The 8,155-nt window shown below is 41.3% G+C and overlaps 1 protein-coding gene across 1 annotated transcript in view; it reads right to left on the bottom strand.

The window, feature by feature from the left end:
* vps8 (VPS8 subunit of CORVET complex) overlaps positions 1–8,155 on the bottom strand; it is a 135,468-nt gene that overhangs the window by 95,577 nt on the left and 31,736 nt on the right. The window lies entirely within an intron of this gene.

Genomic DNA, 8,155 nt, shown 5'->3' with positions numbered 1-8,155 from the left:
CTGATCTGTACAGGTGTGTGTGGTGTGTGGCACCCTGGCGCCATTGTTCATGAATTGATCAAGGTAAACACTATGATACTGTATGCGATGTGCTGTGCTGTTATGCATGAATATCCAGAAGCTACAGATACAGTACATAACAATACAACAGTATCTGCCGTTACCACTAAATGACTAATGAGTGCATTAACAGAGTAGTAGAGAGGAGACAGCAATAGCTTAACTCAGTTCCACTGTTAACTGTGCTATCTGTACTATTAATGTGCTGTTGCATTTCTCAGATGTGTGGTCACTCCAGATTATGACTACTTAGTTTTAAATGTCCTAACTACAGTATATGCTGTACTCAGCATCCCATAATCAAATTCAAAAGTCTGACATTTTGGAAATTGTTTGTTCATATGGAAAAACCACAGTACACATCAAAACAAAGTGAGAAAACTAGACTGGCGTTTACACATCCATCATGGAAATGGTCCTTGCGGAACTGTGTGGCTGATGTTTATGCACATTCAGCCTCTGAGGTTTTCTGTGACCAGCTACCAATGTTTTTCTAGATTTAACTGCAAATCACTCTTCTATATTTATATTTATCAGAATGGTTTGTGTGTGTTTGTGTAGCCTCCTCCCGCTCTACCTTGTCTTGTTGGTAGACAGAGGTGGAACCTTTGACAGACTGCTGTTTCCTGCTTCTGCGGTAACCGTACCCATTTCCTGTTTTCGGCAGCTGCACCGTTAGTGCTTGCTCCCAGATTGTTTAAGAATTAAACTTACTGTTTCTAAGTTCTTCTGAATTTTGAGTAACAACATACACTTGCACCACTTAAGCACTTGTGTTGCAGAAGTTCTTGCTAATTACCAGATTTAATTTGCTACTTTTGGTCAGCTAGCTTAGAAGCTAGCTAAGCTTGTAGCCTAATTTAGAGCAATGGCTTCCCCGTGTTCCTCTCCTCCTTTCTCTTTCTCGGAGTGTCGCATGTTCAGTTATTCCTCTGCCTCCTTTAGCGATAATGGTACTTGTACTAAATGTCAGATTCTAGCAGCATTGGAGGCCAGGCTAACAGACTTAGAAGCGCGACTCCGCACCATGGAGAACAGCCCAGCTAGCTATGCCCAGGTGGCCAGTGTAGAGCCTCCTAGACATAGCTTAGCCCAAGCTAGCCTACAACCTGAATTATGACAACCCAGAGTAGAGTCCAGGATGCAGGGTCGCAGTCTTACACGCCTCTCTGCTGTCTCTTTGCAGCTGCTACCCACCCAAAACTCCCAGTACCCCATAGAGACTGTGTCTGCCCCCCACCCACCTAAATTATATAAATCAAGAATCAACTTGAGAGGAGTTATTCATAAGAACCTAATATAAAATTAGGATGACTCCTCTTATAACAGAAAGTAATAGGACAATCAAATGTGGACTATTAAATATCAGATCTCTCTCATCTAAATCTCTGTTAGTGAATGATTTGATAAGTGAACATCACACTGACTTACTGTGTCTTACTGAAACCTGGTTACAGCAAGAAGAATATGTCAGCCTAAATGAATCCACTCCACCTAGTCACAGTAACTGTCACATCCCTCGAAACACAGGCCGAGGTGGAGGTGTGGCAGCGATCTTTGACTCAAGCCTATTAATCAACCCTAGACCTAAATATAGTTATAACTCATTTGAAAGTCTCACCCTGAGTCTCTCACACCCAAACTGGAAACGTTTCTGAAACCGAAAACTCCGAGTTTCCCTCATTTCGGGGTTAACAAACTCTGAGTTTCGACAAAACCGCCTTCTTGAAATAGGCCCCTGCTCCTTATTCAGAGTTTTTAAGTGAATTCTCAGATTTTGTCTGATTTAGTGCTTAGTACAGATAAAATAATCATAGTAGGCGACTTTAATATTCATGTAGATGCCGACAATGACAGCCTCAACAATGCATTCTGTTCATTATTAGACTCAGTTGGCTTCTCTCAAATTGTAAATAAACCCACTCACTGTTTTAATCACACTCTTGATCTTGTTCTGACATATGGCATCGAAACTGAACACTTAATAGTTTTTACCCCTAACCCTCTTCTGTCTGACCATTTTCTAATAACTTTTGATTTTCCATTAATGGATTATACTCTATGTGGGAAACAATTCCACTACAGTAGATGTCTATCTGAAAGTACTGTTACCAAGTTTAAGGAAATAATTCCATCTTTATCTACTTCAGTGCCGTTTGCCAACACAGTGGAAGGAGGCCACCTTAACTTTACTCCCATACAAATCGATAATCTTGTTGATAGTACTGCAGCCTTCCTGCGTAATACACTTGATACCATTGCCCCTCTGAAAAAGAAGGTAGTGAAACAGAGGAGGCTAGCCCCGTGGTACAGCTCGCAGCTCCACTCCCTAAAGCAGGCATCACGAAAAATGGAAAGGAGGTGGCGCTCCACTAAGTCAGAAGAGTTTTTCATAGCCTGGAAAGATAGTTTAATAACATATAAGAAAGCCCTTCGTAGTGCCAGAACCGCATTTTATTCATATATGTCCTTTAAATCACACATAAACCAAGTCTCTAGAACTGCCTTCTTTCACCTGCGCAATATTGCAAAAATCAGGAGCATCCTGTCTCAAAGTGATGCTGAAAAACTGGTCCACGCTCTTTTTACTATCAGGATGTCCCAATACGTCCATAAAAAACCTCCAGTTAATCCAAAATGTTGCAGCCAGAGTACTGACAGGAACTAGCAAGAGAGATCATATCTCTCCCATATTAGCTTCTCTCCACTGGCTCCCTGTAAAATTCAGAATAGAATTTAAAATCCTTCTCCTAACATACAAAGCCCTTAATGACAAGGCTCCATCATATCTTAAAGACCTCGTAGAGCCTTATCATCCTAACAGAGCACTTCGCTCTCAGAGTGCAGGTTTACTTGTGGTTCTTAGAGTCCACAGAAGTAGAATGGGAGGCAGAGCCTTTAGCTATCAAGCTCCTCTCCTATGGAACCAACTCCCAGTCTCAGTTCGGGAGGCAGACACCCTCTCTACCTTTAAGATAGGAATTAAGACTTTCCTTTTTGATAAAGCTTATACAGTGGGTACAGAAAGTATTCAGACCCCCTTAAATTTTTCACTCTTTGTTATATTGCAGCCATATGCTAAAATCATTTAAGTTAATTTTTTTCCTCATTAATGTACACACAGCACCCCATATTGACAGAAAAACACAGAATTTTTGACATTTTTGCAGATTTATTAAAAAAGAAAAACTGAAATATCACATGGTCAAACATTCTAGAAGATTTGCATGAACCTTGTATGAGCCTAGTGTCCAGTTCATGTTGTAAGTGTAGAGCCAACAGATTAGAACATAATATGAGTTCATATCTGTATGAACCTTGTATGAACCTCGTGTCCAGTTCATGTTTTGAGTGTTGAGTCAACAGATTAGAAGATAATATGAGTTTCCACTCATATACAGGGCAGTCCCAGCCCGAGAAGATATATGTGAATTACTTCCTATTATCAGAGCTCTTGGAGACTTGTCATCTCATAGAGCCCAGCGCTGTAATAACTCTGCATTTAACCAGAAGAAAATAAATCTACATAAAGCTGATTCTTGTTTCCTGAGTGTTACTTCTTGGGGCCTTCAGATAAAAGAACCGGTTGTAGTTAAAAGTATGACAATCTGTTGTTGTTTTAAAACTGTTTATGGTAACTGATATAAATGGTTTGACATTATTTGGGGACATGATCGCACTGATCCAGTTCCAGCCAAAGTGCACGTTCCTGTCTACGCTCTGAGAGCACAAACTGTTGGACATTAGTGGCCTTACTCAGGCACATGTTCCTCATACTAATACTGTGCTAATTTTAGGCATATTTTTTGGCTTTTAATATTTGAAAATTATTTGTAGAGCTTCCATAGCTTCTTCATATGGAGTTTCCATAGCTTCTTATTCTATTCAAGTTAAATGACTGTAGCCTATTTTGTGCAGTTCAGCTGCCATATTATCATATTTTGCTCTCCAGGGATCAATAAAGTCTTATGGCTGTATTTAATTTTATTCCTGTGATTCTGAAAAGTTACTCAAGTTTAAAAAGTGCATGTATTGCAGTAAAAAGTACATACTGTATGTCTCTGAAATGTAGTGAAGTAGTGAAGGCAGATTTAATCTTGTATTTAAAAACATCAATACCACATTCAGCAGATTTTTGAGTAAATACTGTACTGTATAAAAGCAGATTGTAATTATTTATCTAGTGCAGTACAGTATGAAGTACAATGAGGCAATGCAGGTGCTGCTTTGGTCTCCTCTCTATTTCCACATACTATGAAGCAGTAATGACGGAGCGGCAGTGCACCTGGTGGCAGAAAAGAGAAGTGTATGTTGGATTTTCTGAGGCTGGTGGAGAGTTGTTGCATTGTTACCACCACCCCACCCCTTTGAGGGCGCCACCTACACACCACCTACACTTAAAAGTATGACACTTTTAAGTGTCAGCGCTGTACATGTGGAGAATATATAGACAGGGTGGAATTGGAATTATTTTCAGTTTTAGATAGGTTTGGCCTAAGGCTTTGGCATTTCATATCTCATTTATTCTGCCCCTACTACTAGTGTTAAAACAAACTTTATTTCCACCCATTATTTTTCCCTCTTAAGAGGTACTCACCAGGGCTGTCCTCTCTTTCATTTGCTTATACTTGCTTTGGCTATAAAGCCACTCTATTTCTCTAAAGTCCTCTTCAGTGTTTTCAGGTATCCATAGAGGCGGATTATAGCACGGTGTTTCTCTTTATGCAAATGACCTTTTATTATATATTACTGACTCACTCAACTCACAACTCAAACATTTTAGACTAATTTGAGACATTCTCAGGATATAAACTTGATAAAAGTGAGTGTTAATCAGGCTGCCAAGCAAATTAATCACAAGCTCCTTGCTCAAAATTTCAGTGCCTAGCATCGGTGTGATGATACACTTAAGCTCAAGAGATGAGATGATACACGATAATGGCTACATGAGAGCGAAACAATATTTTACACAATTTTTAAGAAATCTTCAATGACAAAATATGTGACTGAAAAAATAGTCTTTTATTCGACTGAAAGTAACAAAATGCAAAGCAATGCAGCTGGATTTTGAAATGTTTTAAATAATCGTCTTGTAATGAATGTCACTTCAAGTTGAAAAAACTTAGAAAAACATCAACTGGACTTAGATTTCTAGGTCGAAGACGTTTCACCTTCATCAGTTCTGACTGACTGGTGTTGAGTCGGAGATATTTATCCCCCTCAGTGGTGTTTCAGTCCTTTGAAGGCCAACAATGTCCCTGAGTCGTTGCAGCCCAGTATCAGTGAGGGTCGTTACCTGTCTTTGGATCCTCCCGTCGACCGACGCCTATTGTCCTGGTTGGCATGTTTGGGCAGAGATCTCAAAACAGGATTGTAGATGGAAGACAAGTTGTGTTTTAGTCCACCACCCCTATTTAGTGAGGGGTGTTCTATTTTTACAAAAATAGCTTCCTTAGCTCCTCTCTCAAACCAGCGATGTTCTCTGGAGAGGATCTGGACTCCACTGTCCTCAAAAGAATGTCCTTTGTCCTTCAGGTGGAGGTGGACTGCTGACTCTGGTCCACTGGAGTTGGCCCTCCTGTGTGATATTTGTTAGAGATTTGTTGTATTAGAAATGTTTAGTGGAGCCAGGCTGTCTAGCTCAGGCTGTTAAATGCTTAGTCATTCTCATGAGTTCTGCAGGCTGCATAGAGGCCAAGGACAACTAAATAGAGACAGTTTGCAGACAGGCGGTTATTGCTATTATTATGATATGTGTAACTGTAATGGTAATCATAATATTTTCTTATGTGTAATGTCATGTCAAAATGTTTTAGATACACACCACTAATCAACAGCCACACACCTTGACTTTCTTCATGTTTTGACTATTGTTATGGTCAGCTGCAAAGCTGGCATATCAGGTGACGTCACGGTTTGACGTTCCTGGGTAGAATGGGCTATCCCAACCAAGTGATAAAATTGTATAGGCATTATGGTTCAGGGTCTTTCATTTTTGGTCTGCCTGCGTGCAGGTCGGAGGTGGAAGAAATCTGGACGTGTAATGTTAATTTTACCTGTGATTCTTTGAATAAACCAGCACTGTTATTTTTTATATATCCAAGTGGTCTACTTCGTCTTTGTGAGTTCCTGGTTTCAAAGAGCCGGAAGAAGCTTAAAACGATAGCTTATACTACACTTAATTGCATACACCACATCACTCTGTTTATGTCTGGGTGTTTTGTCTTTTGGGTGGACCAGTCTCTGCCACAGGGTGTCCCCTGGTTTAAAATTAACTGGGATATTGTGGTTGTAAAAGTTCTTTTTTAACTTCTCTGATAAACCAGCCACATAAGGGATGACAGTGTTATCCCCTCTTGTTTCTGGTTTCTCCCTGTTGGTGTTGGGCCTCTTCCTAAGTTCTGATGACTCCCAGTTTGTGTTGAAGTGGATGGTGTGAGTCAAAAAGCAGGTATTGGTCCATGTGTGTAGGTTTCCGATATACTTCTACCTTCAGGCTTCTGTCCCTTCCCAAGTGGACTGCACAATACAGAAAGGCCAGACAGTCATCTCTGGCATCCTCACGAGTGAATTTGATGTTGCCATCCACAGAGTTGATATGTTTGGTGAAAGCCTCTACCTCCTGGGTCCTGATTTTAACCCATGTGTCATCCACGTAGCGGACCAGTGGTTCTGCTACGTGGTCCACTGGTGCATTGACCAATCACTTACGGGGGATGATCAAGGATGTGGACGCCCACGGGAAGAAGACTCTTTTGCCGACAGCGATGGCGGCCGTGGTTACTCGCGCTCTCATGTGTTTGTTGTTTTTCTTTGTTTTCTTGGTCTTTTGCAACTCATCCCAGATTACTTTTACCAGAAAAGGACTGTTAAATATCGGACAACTCATACCAAACTACCCTTCTCCGATTTTTGTGAACAATGAATGCTGTATGGACATTCTAATCAGAGGTGCAGCAGCGATATATGGGACCTGGAAAAAACGCAGCCGGCTTGGAAAACGCTCTGGCGCTTTGGTGCGATTACGACGGAGGGGAACACGGACCTCACTCCCATCTATTCACCTAGCTAATCTCCGCTCCCTGGTCAACAAAATGGATGAAATTCTTCTCATCAACAGGACTAACTCTGACTTTGCACGCTCTGCTGCTTTGTGCTTCACTGAGACCTGGCTCAGTGACTCCATTGTGGACAGCGTGATACAAATACCGGGGTTCCAGGTGCACAGAGCGGATCGTGTAAAGGAGCTGTCAGGGAAAACGAGAGGAGGTGGAATATTGTTAGGTAATTTCTTAGTCAGATAGATATTGATTAGATATTTGTTGTATTAGTTTAGTGGAGACAGGATGTCTAGCTCAGGCTGTTAAATGCTTAGTTCATTGTCATGAGTTCTGCAGGCTGCATGTGGGCCCCAAGGACAACGAGATAGAAAAAGTCAGCAGGCAGGATGAACATTGTTATTATTATGATATGTTTAGCCGTAATCTTAATCATAATATCTTCCGAGGCTTAATGTCCGGACATGTCCCTGAATGTCCTGTATGTTTTTAGATACACACCACATGATCAACACTCACACACACATTGATTCTCTCCATGTTTTGACTACTGCTACGGCCAGCTGTGAAGCTGGCATATCAGGTGACGTCACGGTTGACGTTCCTGTGTAGCATGGACTAGCCCAACCAAGGGATAAAATTGTATAGGCATGAGGGTTCAGGGTCTTTTATCTTCCATGCTGCCTGCGCGCAGGTTTGGGGGTGGAAGATGCCTGGACGTGTAATGTTAATTTTACCTGTGATCCTTTGAATAAACCAGCACGGTTATTTTTTATATATCCAAGTGGTCCGCCTCGTCTCTCTGAGTTCCTGGTTAGAATAAATGGGTGATATCTTTCAATATGCTTCTATATAAATGAAGATTGGTGCACAGATGTCACAGTGCTACAGAGGACATGTACCGCAGACCTAGAGACTCTTGTTATCAACTGCAAACCCTTTTACTCTGCCCGTGAATTCAACAGTTTCATTCTAATGGGAGTGTACATAACACCGCAGGCTAACGCTAGCGCGCTACGGCTCCCAACAGAACTGAT

This window comes from Monopterus albus, unplaced genomic scaffold, assembly GCF_001952655.1.
Source record: "Monopterus albus unplaced genomic scaffold, M_albus_1.0 scaffold299.1, whole genome shotgun sequence".
Classification (NCBI taxonomy): domain Eukaryota; kingdom Metazoa; phylum Chordata; class Actinopteri; order Synbranchiformes; family Synbranchidae; genus Monopterus; species Monopterus albus.
Note: the sequence above shows the minus strand (reverse complement) of the source record. Positions and strands in the feature narration are given on the sequence as shown.